Raw genomic sequence first — 15,540 nt, 5'->3', positions numbered from 1 at the left:
AGAATAGACTCAGACCACTAAGGGTTAATATGTGAATGTTTCTGACACAGAAGGGACAGTGGGACTATTACTTGATTTTTTTTTTTTAAATACAACTTGGTTAAATTCTTTCAGTGTGTGTATTAGTACTTTTTGAACATTTTGAGCACAATTTCAATAATACAACGATAATAATGATAGCTGTGATAATTTTAGTCACAATAACCGTGATATGACATTTTCATATGGTTCCATCCCTAATACAGAACTAACAGTCACATGATTATACAGTGTTTTATTGCACCCACAGGTAAACATATGGACAAAAGTATGTGGACACGTTGAATCAGGTGTTCTTTTCTAACAGGGTCTGAGATACAAAAAAAATGACTAATGTCAGAATATAGTTTATATTAGGATAAATATCATTACATTTGTTAGTTTGGTTTAAATTATTATCTTTGCTTCCAGAATGCCTCAGAGGTGGTTTGGACTGAATTTCACTCAACACTGATTTCCTCTACCTGGAGCTATTGTGATCACTGCTTTGTGTGTTGTTTGTAGCAAGAGAACTGAAAAAGTTAAGGACAGATTTTCATGAAATTTTCAGGAAATATTGATACTGGCACAAGGAAGAAATGATTAAATTTTGGTGGTGATCGAGTGGGGGGGCAGATCTGTCTTGGCGGAGGTCTGCGTCCTCTGAGTGCTTTTCTTGTTTAGTTTCATTTTTAATCCATGACGATGATTTTCAAAGTTCTGCCTCTAAATTTCTAAAATATTTTTTCCTGCTATGACTGAAAAATAATCATTTTCTAGCACAACTAACCATCTACTTCTTCACATCTCACTGAGGAAGAAAAATTACCCATTAAAGCGTAAGGAAATATTGATGTTTATAAATTATATGGACATAAATATTGGGACACATCATGGCTACAGCTGTGAAGTGTCCTGTTCATACTGACTTGAGACATAAACATTAAGCATGTAAAATATTTTAGAAATCTAAAAGGTAGAACATTTAAAATCATAGTTATGGATTAAAAAAAACAAAACAAAACAAAACAAAATCAATGCTGGGAGAAATTCAGTAAAAACCATCTCTGAGGCATTCTGGAAGCAAAGGTAACAATTTAAACCAAACTAACCAATACCATGATATTTATCACAACATAAAACATATCATGACATTTGCAGTATTATTTTCTATCCCAGACCCCTGTTAGAAAAACAAACACCTGAATTCAATGTGTCCCAATACTTTTGTCCATATAGTGTAGATGAAGACACAGAATCAACAGGTTCAGACTGAAACGCTTCTGTCTCCTATCAGGACCGTACAGAGTGGAATAAGACGTACAGTTAATAATCACCTGAACAAATGGTTCAGAGGAAGATCACTGTGACATCTGGTGTTTTTATACCTGCTGCTTAAATCTGAGTGAACATGGTGAATAAAAGACAAACCAATGTTCAGTCCAGTTGAAATTCTTCCGACAGCGGCTAGAACAGTGTAAGTAGTCAAACTGTATGTACCTTTAACGGAAAGGATCTTCACATGCGTCTCATTCAGACAGACCCAAATCTAATCTAACCCAAGTCTTTAAATCACATGAACCTGATCTTTTCAACTGGAAAACACGTGTGACTTCTGCAAAGAAACCTCAGTCTTATCTGTTACACTGGAAGTCATGCTGCGCTGCTGCATTTGTGGAAATTTAATATGAATCTAAACTTGTAAAGCAGCCGTTGACATGGTGCAAATGAACCAAATGTGTTACTTATGGAACAATATTTACAGTCCTTATGCTCCAAAAATATAGATTTCAAAGTTTATTGGTCAGTAATGTAACGTGTTAGCCTGTGTTAGTATGTGCTAGAGCTTTTAACCCCTCAGAGGGGTCATATTTTAACCCTTTAAATGCCCTGTTCTTAATGTAAACAAACCATATTTTTTTTAATTTAAAAAAATCTACAAACTTTATCTTTTTTATTTCAATATAGTACATAAAAATTGGATTACTTTTTTTTTGCAGCCTGGCACATGTCAAGGATTAACAGCAACATTGACACAATTTCTAGCATTTGATTTAGCACAAAAAATTATAATGCATATTAACCAATGTGCATTTTTTACTCACTTTGAAGAAGGGCTCTACTGTATAAATTTTTTTTGTTTACAATGTGGTTATTTTAGTGGTTGGGTCAGAATTGAAAAAATCATGCAAAAATGAACAGTTTTTGAGTTATGACCTAATACAAACTGTGAAAAATACTACAACCTTTCATAACATGAAGTGCAAAGTGTGCGTAATCTGCTCACCTGGACACCGGAAAGTTAAGCTGACATTTTATAGATGTACATTTATATACACTGTAAAAAATGACTGTAGAATTAACACCAAAAAGTTTTAAAATTGCAACATAAAAACACTATAAGTGACAATACGATGCAAAGTTGTTTATTTGAAAAGATTTTTGTGTTAATGATTAAATCAAATATAGCTGTAGTTTTTACAGGAAGAGTATGTGAACAAAAGCAGATTTGGATGTAGAAATGATGGGTTTGTATTGTTTTAGAAAATAAAACTGTCAATTGAAAAACAATGTGGTGCCGTTTAAACTGCAAAGACCATAATGTTGAAATAACGGCATATTTGATTTTTTTTTTGTTTACTAAAAAAGTTATAAAAAAAAGCAAACATTTACAATGTACCATTTTAAATGTGTAAATGAATGGGTTGGTAGAGTTGGTAGAGCGGCTCGTCCAATAACCAAAAGGGTTGGTGGTTCCAGTCCTGGTTCCGACTGTCCATATGTCCAAGTGTCCATGGAAGACACTGAACCTAAACTGACCTGGTGGCTTTGGACAACATGAAGGTGGAGAAAATGCACTGAATAAGTGCAGTCCATTTACCATTTAAATCCAGTGTTAAATCTACACGTTTAAACGGTTAAATCTACATGTTACTCCTTAAATATGTTTACAGTTGGATGTGTTTTTTTTACAGTATTGTTCTAGAAACCATGGCTGCCAGTTTTTTTCTGTAAAAACAACAGGATTTTTTTTTTTTTTTTACAGTGTATGTATATATGTTTTTTTTATCTTGTGTGTTACATGTGTAATTTCTATTTTACTATTGGCTGCAGGTGTGGAAATACATTTCACTGTGTATTGTCCTATGAATAACTGTGCATGTGATGAATAAAACCTGTCTTACCTGGTCATAGGAAACAGAAAAATATCAACAGCCCTTTTTCCATCAACTGCCAAGAGAGCATAAGGCATTTTTGTGCAAAACTGAGGAAGTTTTTTTTTAGGAAATTTTGTAGTCTTAATATTTTCTGATGTAATAGTTCAAACTACAGATAAGGACTGGATGTTTCACTACTTCAGATAAATTCTGGGATATAAATTTTCTGTAGATTTCAGTAAATGTGTAGGATGTAGATTTTATCGCTGAAAACACCTCCACTCTGCTTTCCCTTTGTGCGACTCTTCTGAAATTCGTCACTAACTCTAGGCAGGTGTTCAGTCCACCTGTCCGGTCACGTTCTCCACACCTCATTCCTTTTCCAACTGGTCAAACTGGAGCCAATTTATCACCCACAACTGGGGGAGTCACGAGGCGGTGACTTTGCCTCATAAAAGTGGATGAGTTACTTTCTTTGTCAGTTTGAATCTAAAATAAAGTATGAAAAGGCCAAAGTAACACCGGCTGTAGAATTCTGCTTTTTGTCTGGGAACTCAGGTAGATTTAAGAGGCTTCAGGGCTCCAGGTCCCTGTGGGAAAGGACAGAACGACGACTAGAAAAAGAGGACAAAATAGTCTAAATATAGTCAACACTTAAATGTAGATTTTTTTTTTTAAGCGTTCCTTTCTCATTATTAGAGCCAGTAGAAAAACTCTAAGTCTTTCAGAAGCTCTTGTCGTTCTGTGATTGTGTGTTCTACAGATGTCCCTGAACTACTCCTATGACTCCTACAGAGCTGGACATTCAGACTGAGTTCAGCCTCATCTGACCCTCTGTCTGAATTTGTGTGTTTTCAGAATGATACTGCAGAGTTATGATCTAGAAGGAGGTAAAGTCACACTGACTCCTCACCAGCCAGTCCAACCTTAACTCACTGCGCGGACACACAAGCCCAGTCTACGCTGACACTGACACACAGCCAGATGATTAGATCAGAGCATCCGAACGCTGTATGTGCCTGAGGGAGGAGCTTATTGATCCTGTAGATTGCATGTTGCATCCTGGTGTGTTGCTCTACATGTGGTTTAGAGGGTTTGGTTCAATCTGATCCTTTTTGAGTTAGTTTAACAGTTTTCTGGAGTGGAACTGTGTTGAGCCTTAGATGCATAAGTGGGTCAAAGTAGAGCAGGTGAGGCTGTTTTCTTGCAATATCTTTGTAATGATGTTTTCATATTCCAGGTATTCCTCAAAAAACATGTTATTGACATCATGCCATTTAAATGTCTAACTTATCTTTTATAGATTGTATAAAATTGTAGTTTTTGTATCACAACCCCAAGCTTCCATAGGTGGGTCAAAATGAGCTGCATTCATTTACAACAGAATTTCATCTGAACCTGTGATTCGTTCTACATTCATTCATTCAACAGTAAAACCAAAGGACTCAGTCACTCACTAAATGGATGATGACACTGTTTTATTGCAGTTAAATACTATATATTCAATACTATATGGGGGGGGCTGAAAAGTTCATAGTCTGACTGAGAAGCAGTTCTTCCACAGCAGTGAAACTGTGCAGACATTCAGTTCAACCTCCTGACACTAACTGCATGGTTTCCTTCCACATAAACCCACGGTGGATAAATAATGTAGGACTCTGAACAGTAGGACTACAGACATGTGGTGAACCATCCGTGGCACTGTGGTCTTATCAAATGTGTGCAGAAAAAGGGTTTAGCCCCCCAGGACATTCCTGCTGACATGGTGTCTGTAGGGGCTGATGCTCCAGGTTTAACAACTGTGCAAAACTGGGAAGAGGAATTCAAGGGGGGGGGGGGTGAAAAGCAAGAATTTTCATGAAATGTCTGTAGTACTACTGTTCAAAGTCCTAAATTATTTATCCAATGTGGGTTTCCATGCAGTTAGTGTCAGGAAAGGTTGAATTTAATGTATGCACAGTTTCACTGCTGTGCAGTAACTTCTTCTTAGTCAGGCTGTGAACTTTTCAGCCCCCCCCCAGCCCCCCCCCCCCCCCCCCCCCTATATGCTTTGCTTTTAAAATTTTCAAATTTTAAGAAAAAGCATTTTAAAATGGTTAAAATGCTTAAAAATAAAAATAAAAAAATATTTCAGACATGAAATACTTCTGTGGACCAAAATATAATACAAATGGTTATTTTAACATGACTGCACACCTGTATGTATATAGTGTATATTTACTTCTATTTCCTGTACATTTGTACATATGCTCATCTTTTTTTCCTGCTTTATTAATGTATTCTATTCATATTATTGCTTTTGTCTTTACACACTTACTTTCCTTTTGTTTTTGCTTTTTTGCTAGTGTTTCTGTATGCAACTGAGCTACTGTGACCAAGTAATTTCTGTCCTGGATCAATAAAGTTTGTCTAAGTCTATGACAAAATGACAGAAGTGGCAAAAAAAAAAAAAAAAACAGTGATTTTAAGATGGGTCATTTTTGACCCATTTATGGATGAGTGGAGGGTCCAGACAATCATGCATCTAAGGCAGGGTTCTCAAACTCATTTTCTTTCCCACATTCAGCCTGATTTGATCTGCAGTGGGCCGCACCAGTAAAATAACAACAGAATAACTTATAAATAATGACAACTCCAAATTTTTGTCTTTGTTTTAGTGCAAAAAACCCCATTAAATTATGAAAATACTTACTTTTATAAACTATTCAAACAAAAAAGATGTGAATAACCAGAAAAAACTGAAATTTCTTAAGAAAAATCAGTGCAATTTTAACAATTATTCCTCCACTTCTCATTAGTCCATGTGCATTCTGGATCAGATCTACAAAGACACTAAACACTGAGGAACAGGGAGGAAAATGTTAAAACTGGGCTGAATTTTCTTTAGACATTTCAGGTTGGTCACATTTTATTGTTTCAGGATAGTTTGTAAATGTAAATATTTTCATAATTTAATGTGATTTTTTGCTCTAAAACAAAGATAAAAATTTGAAGTTGTCATTATTTACAGACATAATGTAATATTACTTTCTCAAACCCAGTAGTAAATCTGCAGTCATTCTTCTGTGTGGGTTCTTCTGCTGTTATTATTGGACTGTAGATCAGATTGGTCTGGATGTGGAACCCACACTAACATGAGTTCCACAGCCTGGACTGTGGAATTTAGACACTTTGTAAATGCATCCCAGGGGTCGGACTGGAACCTTTGGTGGAACGCATGTTTGACAGGCCTGATCTAAGGGTTAATGTTGCAAATAACTCCAAACTAAGCTGGTACTTTAAAAGTGTTGGTTGTTAAAATAAAGAAGCCTCAGGAACCCTGTGTGATCCTCCTGAACTGGCCTCCTGCAGGTCCAGGTGTGTCTGGTTGTCTACCTGCAGCTGTTGTCTTTGGGATGTCCCTGGAGCGAGCTGGCGGCGCGGGACAGTCCCATACGAGCAAAGGCGTGGTAGTGGCTGAGCGCTGCGTCTGATAGGCCGGACCGTCCGTCTCCTGCTCGTAGATGTTTTCCCAGTAGGCCTGAAGGCCGGGGTGCCTGAGGCGTACGCACCGAACAGGTAGGAGTCCAACTGGCTGATAATGTCCTGACTGACGCTGGCCTCAAACTTCCTGGCAAAAAAGGTGGGTCTGGACGCTTGCTGTGGAGAAACAGAAACACATAAGAGTTTGACTGGTATGGAACTGTAACCTGACAGTAGGGATGGAACCGTTACCGCTATAACGATAAACAGCAGTAAAATCACAGAGTTAGTATTACCGTTTAAATTCTAATTCTCATGATAACTGTGTTTGATTACCACACTTTTAGGGGAAAAAACCCTATGGAAAGATCTGCTTTTATGTCAAATATTTGAGTATAGTTTGAATTTATTACAATTTTAATTTTCTATATCTAAAATTTGGAACCAATATTCACTTTTAAAGTCTGTGAAAAGAGTCGTTAAGCATCTGTGTGTTAGTTATGCAATAAATTATATACATTTTTCAAATCAGATTTTATATTTTTGTGTTTTTTGTCCTTTTGTGTTTTTATAGTAGGTTAAAGTGAAAAAATAACAGACAGATGATATAGATGAAGTTGTGCTGAAAAAACAGATCCAAACATGGGTATAGTAAACATTTGTTTCTATAGTATATAAAGGCCAAATCAAAAGGACTGAAAAACAGACAGAATAGACTCAGACCACTAAGGGTTAATATGTGAATGTTTCTGACACAGAAGGGACAGTGGGACTGTTATTGTATTTGTTTTTTGTTTTTTTTTCAAATTACAACTTGGTTAAATTATTTCAGTGTGTGTATCAGTACTTGTTGAACATTTTGAGCCCAATTTCCATAATACCACGATAATAATGAGAACTGTGATAATTTTGGTCACAATAACTGTGATATGAAATTTTCATATGGTTCCATCCCTAGCTGAGAGACCCAGGAAAGTAAAAGTTACGTCTTTTTTTTTTAACATTAAATAATCACCTTGATAGGAAACAGCATGATGCAACAGTTTTTTCAGATACATTTTTTTTATGGAATGTCCTTTACAGTGGATAGCGTTTGTTTTCTTTTTAAGCATCTTCTCATCTATAATGTTTAATACTTTTCAATCCACTCATTCTAGCCACACATGTCAGTGACTGGTGTAAAATACAGTTCTTCATCTTTTCATGGTCATCAGATATGACCATATTACCGTTTTTTTTAACGAGTTTTTTTTTTTTTTTACAGTGTATGACAACATCCACCTTATTCTGTGTTTCTGCATAAAAGTGAATCAAGCATTTCGTATGACAGAATCAGGAAAAACCTCCTGTGGATAAACTAAGGGAACACACACACACACACTTATATACTGAAGGGTGTGGTTAGTGATGTCATCAGGGGGGCGTGGCCTCAGATGCCGCCTCGTTGGCGATGGCAGCAGCAGTGAGTCTGGAACCCTCCTATGTAATGAGTAGCATGAGGCTGCGGAGCGCTGTCATTTCATCTGGGGGTTATTCTGGGTGTGTTACCTTCCATGATCTGTGTTCTACACAGAGAAAGACAACAGCGTCAACCACTAGTTACAGGGTTTAAAACCGTCCTATAAGATCAGAGGGAAGTTCTATAAAAGGCCTTTGTACGTTCTCTGAAGGAGGTCAACAACTGTTACTCAGTCTGCTCCGTTTAGAAACATCTCAGTTATATTCACCTCATTCTGACCTCATTTAACCCTTTCATGCACACTGGTCACTCCAGTGGTCACTCCAGTGGTCAGTTCTTCTGCAGCTGTTCTCTTGTTCATTCATAGATTTGTTGGTTTAGTTCCAGATCAGCCAACACAGTGGACACTAATGCACCATCCCATAATATACAGGTACATTCAGACCAGTACTGTCACTGCTGTTCTTCATAAACCTGATCTGCACCGACAGGTTTGAGTGGAAATCACCTGGTATTTGTAAGACACAAAGGTTTGGGTTTTTTTTGCATGTTATTTCCATGACACGAGTAATAACTAGGACTAGAATATGTTCAGATGTGAGAAAACATCAGATTTGCAGCATTAAAAATGTTTTTATTTCATTGTTTTCATTTTACTTTCTTACGGAACATTAGGGCCACTGGACTTTAAACTCCGAATTCCACTTTTTCTTCAGAATTCTGACTTTAATCTCGGAATTCTGACTTTTTTTCTCATATAATAAAAACAAATACATATTGGACCTTAGTTTATTGTATTTTTTTCCAGTGGCTTTAATCCTCTTCCGTACTTTCTGATATTGGGTTTTAAAACACACATTTCTTTACTTCAAAAATTAAATGCATGGACATTTTTTAACTACATGAAAAAAATCCATCGTATTGTTTTTTGTTTTCTTGAGTAAGGAGGAATAAAAACACTCAAGAAAAACATCTTTACTAAGGTTCTCGTAATTCATGCATGAAAGGGTTAAACCTGCTTCTGTCTGGTTCTCTTTGGTTATTTTAGGAATTTTTTTAATTCTACACTGTAATAAAGATATACAAGATTATTTAAAAATTTTCTTTATTTTCTGTTTTTGTTTAATCTTCCAGTTTGGTTTTTGATTTTAGAGTTGTTATTACTTTTCTAAGTGCATATTTTTTTTTTTTTTTTTTTTGAGGAATTAACTAGTTTTAATTAATTAATTAACTAGTTTTAATTTAGTTTTAGAGTTTTTTTTTACATATTTTCAAAAAGGCAGGATGAAAGAATGTGTGAAATCAAACATAATTCACAAAACTATTATTAATTTTATCTGCATGTCCATTTTGTTTTGGCTCCGTAGTTTTGATTTTGCCTTCAGGGTTTGAAAAGTCTTGCCTTTATTTCTGTTTAATTAAATAATTTTCAGATTTAGTGTTTAACTAGAGTAAGTGTAGTCGATAAAAACGACTTAAAACTTCCTTATTTTAGATACAATGAACCACTACATGTTCAACAGATTAAAACAGATAGAAAGGGCGTCAGCTAACAAATGAAGTTAAATACTAGTAGTAGAAATAGATAGATAGAAAGTACATCTATATCTATCTATCTATCTATCTATCTATCTATCTATCTATCTATCTATCTATCTATCTATCTATCTATCTATCTATCTATTATTTCTACTACTAGTATTTAACGTCTACATTTGTTAGGTGACACCTTTTCTATCTGTTTTTATCTGATGAATGATCTAAAACTAAAAATATATCATTTACAATTACATAAAACAATCTAATGTCATTTCTGAAAAGCTAAATGTTACAAAAATCATTCATTTTGTGTGACACATGGTCCTCTGTGTCGTGTAGGTGCTAACCCTTTTGCCTCTTTAGAATAAAACTAAATAAAGTCTGAATCAAGCGTGTCAGAAAACTTCATCATCTTCGCGTTAAACTGGTTTCAGAACTGGAACAGCCAAGCATGTCTACTGTAAATGCTCCACATAAATGTTTCTTTGAGGACCCGAGTCGTCCTCTTACCACCGAACCCCAACATTATGATAATGACAACCTTCCAAACCTCAGTGGCAGCCAGCTACAAAGCTCCAAAAATACAAAGTGCCTGAGTGTCCAGCTGTTTCCAGGACGGTGGGTCCTTATAGAAACCTCCAGTAGCTCCACCACAGACAGTTCAGGTCTGACGTTACAGCGAGCCCAGCACCCACCGCCTGCCGTCAGTAAAAGCAGCACCGCTAATTTGTGAATATGGAGTTATTCTGGTCCACCACAGCCTGAGAAGGAGTGGACAGCGGACACGGACCACCATTACTGGGCAGCTCTGTGCTGATTGGTCAGATTATGGAGGCGCCCGGGAGTTTTATCAAAGGCAGCACTAGTGCAACAGAAAGAAAAAAATGTAAAGAGAGCTGACAGTGGCTAAACCAGGCTGTCAAACATACGATCTGTGGGCCAAAGGGTCCAGTCCAGCCCCTGGGAGGAATGTGTGAAATATAAAAATTACAGAGATATGAACAGTCCAGGATGTTAAATTCATTTCAGTTCAGACCAATATGATCTGAAGTGGTTCCAAACAGTAAAATACCATCATAAATAGCCTGTAAATAATGGCAACTCTAATTTTTAGCTTACCAGCCGACAGGCCGTAAGCTATAGTCGTCATGTGGCGGCGTCTGTTGTCGTCTGTCATCATTGTCTGTCGTCATCTGTCGTCATCGTCTGTCGTCGCCTGTCGTCTGTCGTCATCTGTCGTCACAGTCTGTCACCGTCGTCTGACGTTGTCCGTTGTTGTCTGTCGTCGCCGTCTGTTGTCGTCTGTCGTCGTCTGCGTCATCTGTCATCGTCTGTCGTCGTTGTCGTCGTCTGTCACAAAACGTTCAATCGTCTTCTCCTAAACTCCAGTTCTGATTGACTTCAAACTTGGTATTCATCTTCAGTATGATGATGCCAACACAAGGAATTGAAATTATTTCGATCTGGATCTGATTCTGGATTTGGTGCGACTTTGAAAAATTTCCCTTATTTATCAGTTCTTATCCTATCATTTACATTATTTTCCTGGTCCACTTCATTTCATATTAGGCTGAATGTGGAACTGAACTAAAATGAGTGTGACACCCCTGTCCTAAAACAATAAGAAAAGTTTGGAGGTGTCATCATTTCCTGGTAATTATGTTATTATTTCACTGGTTTGGCCCGCTTGAGCTCATACTGGGCTGAAAGTGGAACCTGAACTAAAATGAGTTTGACACCCCTGGGGTAAAGCGCCTCCTAAAGCTCACATGAAAACATACCAACGCTTACACGCTCCATAAATAGAAGCAGCTACTGAAAGGCTACTGGCACATTTTCATTCAATGACATGTCCAGATGAAACTTTCCTACAGTTTTATTTTGTTCTTTGTGTTCAGTACACAGACTGCACCCAGACATAGATTGTTTATGGATTAAAAAGAAGCATCTGAGCTCTGAGTGGTTTACATCCAAAGTGTATCTGAAAAGGATATGTTGAAGTCCTGCAGGAATAATAGAACAAATCCAGACCCTTTCAGTGTTCACATGGGCACCAGACTACTTCTGTCATTCTTCTTGTAAATATAAATGTAAAACAAAATCATTAGGAAGATCTGATGCATATTTCATCTTCTGTTGCAACATTTATGAAATCCAGCTGAGCATGAGCTGGTGACTCATTCAGCTCTTTAAAAAGCAGCTGTGACTTCACCAGGATGAACCAACGCTTGGTGTCAAATCTGTTCAGGAGCCGCTGGAACACCAAACCAGCACAGGCCAAGAAAATACTGCGCCTTCGGAAAACACCTGCACCAGCATAGGAATACATGGAAAGTCTGAGCAGGTGGGCCAAAATAATCCCACTACCCTTATGTAGGGGTGTAAGAAAATATCGCTTCCACAGTATATCGTGATATTTCATTTCATGATACTGTATCGATATTAAAAAGTACTGTATTGATATTTTAGGTATTTCCGAGGGCCGTTCAATAAGTTCATGGCCTCACCCAGAACAGAACAACACAGACTGATAATTTATATTTTATTTTTCAACATAATCTCCATTTACAGCAATGCACTTGGTCCATCGATGTTCAAGCATCACTATCCCATCACGAAAGAATGTAACATCCTGTATTATAACAACCAGTATTTCTGGGTGAGGCCAAGAACTTATTGAACAGCCCTCGTATGTAAATGGAGATATGATGGAGGTTCATGTTTTGGGTTTTTTGTGTATATTTTTTGGGAATCCTGTCAGCTCTTTTATGTCTATATTCACATGGGTATTGTGCACTGATGTTTGTGTACTAAAAAAGTAGTACTGCAATTTTGCATGTTATGCATGTAGTTTTTTTTTTAAACTGATAACAATGTTTTGTTAAATAATGGTTATTTCAATCATCCTAAAAGCACTTGTATGGGCAGATGTTTGTTCTTTGCATTAAAATAATGTTCTGATGTTGGATGATTCAGGGACTGAATACTATGCATTCTATTCAAATTAATAGAATATGAACATTTGAGCAGGATCTGAAACTGGAATGTCTGTTAAACAGAATTTTATTTATTTGTGTGTGTTTGTGCTCGTAATTTTATTTTTATCTATCTGTAAAAAAAAATGTTGTTTTTACAGTGGAAAGTTTTGTGATATAGTATTAAGTCCTCTTCTGAACAAATAAAAATCTGTTTAGTATTTGTGCATATTTCTGGTATAATTAACTTTTCCAGGAAATATTCCCTTAGAAGAAGAAACATAAACAAACAAAAAAATATTGCCTTGTTAACAGTATCGTGCTATATTACGATATATCGTATCGTGGTCCTAGTATGTGATATGTATCTCATCTCCAGATTCTTGCCGATACACAGCCCTACCCTTACGTGTGTTCTCACCTGGAATCTGGGCAGATCGGAGGGTTTGAAGTCATTGGGCGAACAGCCGCACCAGTCCACGATGTGCTTGTACTGACATTTACATCCCAGTTTACGGTTCCAGTTGGTCAGCCTCAGGTTGTTGTCCACCATGGTCTGACAGTGGGCGCTGTTCTCCAGCACAGTGTGGAAAAACGACTGCAGGTCAGACACACACACACACACAACACACACACACGCATGCACACACACACACACACGCACACACACACACACACACACGCACACACGCACACACACACACATTATTATAAGTATATGAAAAACTTCACTATATGTTTAACAGTACAGTATGTGGAACCTCTTTGTTCATCACCTTTCATTTTAATATCTTCAGTTTTTTCTCACTGTTCATAAATCTTCCTAAATCTGACCTGAAGGTTGGATCGTGTCAAAAAACTAGTTTGTTTCCTTTTTAGATGGAAGTATGTTCTTCCCCCAACATATGCCCAATGGATTACAGAGGTTATGCATCATATTCACAAGGAAGAAATATATATATATATATAGATTTTTTTTTTTTTTTTGACAGTCATATTAAACCTGGTCTAATTTGTCAGGGACAAAAATTAATTTTGTTTATCTTGACAAAATGAGACCCATCCCTGACGCTGCTCATCAATCATGTATTTAAGCAGCATTTTTATGTTTTTTTGGTAGGTTTTGATACAGCTTTTTGTACAAATTCAGGACATAATTCCCTTCTCTGATGGAGCCCAGTAACTTTAAGGAAATATTGATATTTATATGTCAAATCTGCATGAACAGGACATCCCATGAGCTATAGCCATGGTGTGTCCCAGTATTTTTGTCCATATAGTTTATAAACATCAACAAATCAGTGTTGAAAGAAATTAAGTAAAACAAACTCTGAGGCATTTTGGAAGCAAAGATAACAATTTAAACCAAACTGACCAATGCAATGATATTTATCCCAATATAAAACTATATTAAACCATTAGTCATTATTGTTTTGTACCCCAGACCCTGTTAGAAAAGAAACACCTGAATTCAACATGTCCCAATACTTATGTCCTTATAGTGTATGTCCAGGAACTGTGTGTGTGTGTGTGTGTGTTACCTCTGCAGGCAGCAGTGTGTAGGTGTAAAAGCGCTTCATGCTGGTGATCAGTCCGTCTTCAGAGTTCACCACATAATCCACAAAAGGCCTGTTGAGCAGGAACCAATCGGAGATGGAGCCCCGTCCACCGCTATGCCCTCTGGGATCTTGCGGTCCCCCAGACGCCACATGTGGGTGTCGCACTCCAAGAAGAGACGGTCCAGACCCTGCTTCCGGATGAAACTGAGACACAAGACGAGCTGTGAGCTAAAAGCTAAAGCTCAACAACAGCCTTTCAGTTCACTTTGGAACCATGAGTCAACACTAACGCTGAAGATGACAGAAAAAAGAAGAACTCTGGGACTCACCTCCAAAAATGTGCAATAACGCTGTACAATGTGAATTATGTGCAATAAGTCGTTCAGTATATTCTGCACTTTGTGTAAAATCCTTGTTCTGGCAATAACAAAGCAGTGTTTATTCATGATTTATCCAAACATAAACGCACTATTTTATATAGAATTCAGTTCATAGACAGACATACTGTTAATATTGTGTCTATTCACAGTTTATGTCTATTTCTATTTTTATTCTACTTTTAGTCCTATTCTTACTTTACTTTTTGTAAAATTTTATTTTCTATTTTTATCGTATTTTTACTTTTTGTGATTTTACATTCGCTCTATTAATTTCAAATTATTGTTATTATTATTATTTTTTAAATATTGTTCTCATTCTAATTTAATTATACACAATAAAGGCTATTGTATTGTATTGTATTCTAGATTCTATCACTCATTCATTAGTGTCTGAGCCTAAAAACAGAACATAGAGTTTCACCATCTGAATAAAACTACATTAGAAAAGAGGAAAATAATGTAATATTTCTACACATGTAGGTAACAAAGCTGCACAACTCTTGAGTAAAATGGTTGTTGACATCATAAGTGGACAAAGCAGAAAAACTGTCAAAAAACCCTAAAAAATTTAGAAATATTTGAACATTTTAACTTGAAAAAGCACTCATTACAACTCAGCTTAAAGGCTGGAAGCTGGAAATGGTGATAAAGTGACGGTGGAAGGTCCATCTTACCGTGCGTTGTCTCTGCCGTGAGATTTGATAAAGTTCATGTTGCGGTACTTGGACAGGAAAGACACCAACTGTTCATTGGTCCTGAAAAGAGACAGAAGCTGTCAATCATCAGTTCAGCCAATGACATAAAGCATGCTTGGGTAACTCAGACATATGTAGTATTCAAACCTATGAGGTCACAGATGTCGAATATGACTCAACACCTTAATGAGATTGTTGATAGTATAGAGGAGACAGGAAACAAGGGCATGTGGCACCGAAACTGGCACAAGAAACCAGCACTTAACGGATCATTCTGGTGATTTTCATTGTGTTA

General features: G+C 36.8%; 1 pseudogene; it reads right to left on the bottom strand.

Annotated features, from left to right (window-relative positions):
• Positions 1-6,432: 6,432 nt before the first annotated feature.
• Positions 6,433-15,540, bottom strand: part of LOC115424455 (xylosyltransferase 1-like) — a 52,521-nt pseudogene continuing 43,413 nt past the window's right edge.

Source organism: Sphaeramia orbicularis, chromosome 8, assembly GCF_902148855.1.
Source record: "Sphaeramia orbicularis chromosome 8, fSphaOr1.1, whole genome shotgun sequence".
In the NCBI taxonomy this organism is placed as follows: domain Eukaryota; kingdom Metazoa; phylum Chordata; class Actinopteri; order Kurtiformes; family Apogonidae; genus Sphaeramia; species Sphaeramia orbicularis.
The sequence above is the reverse complement of the archived record's forward strand: the minus strand, read 5'-3'. Positions and strand labels throughout refer to the sequence as shown.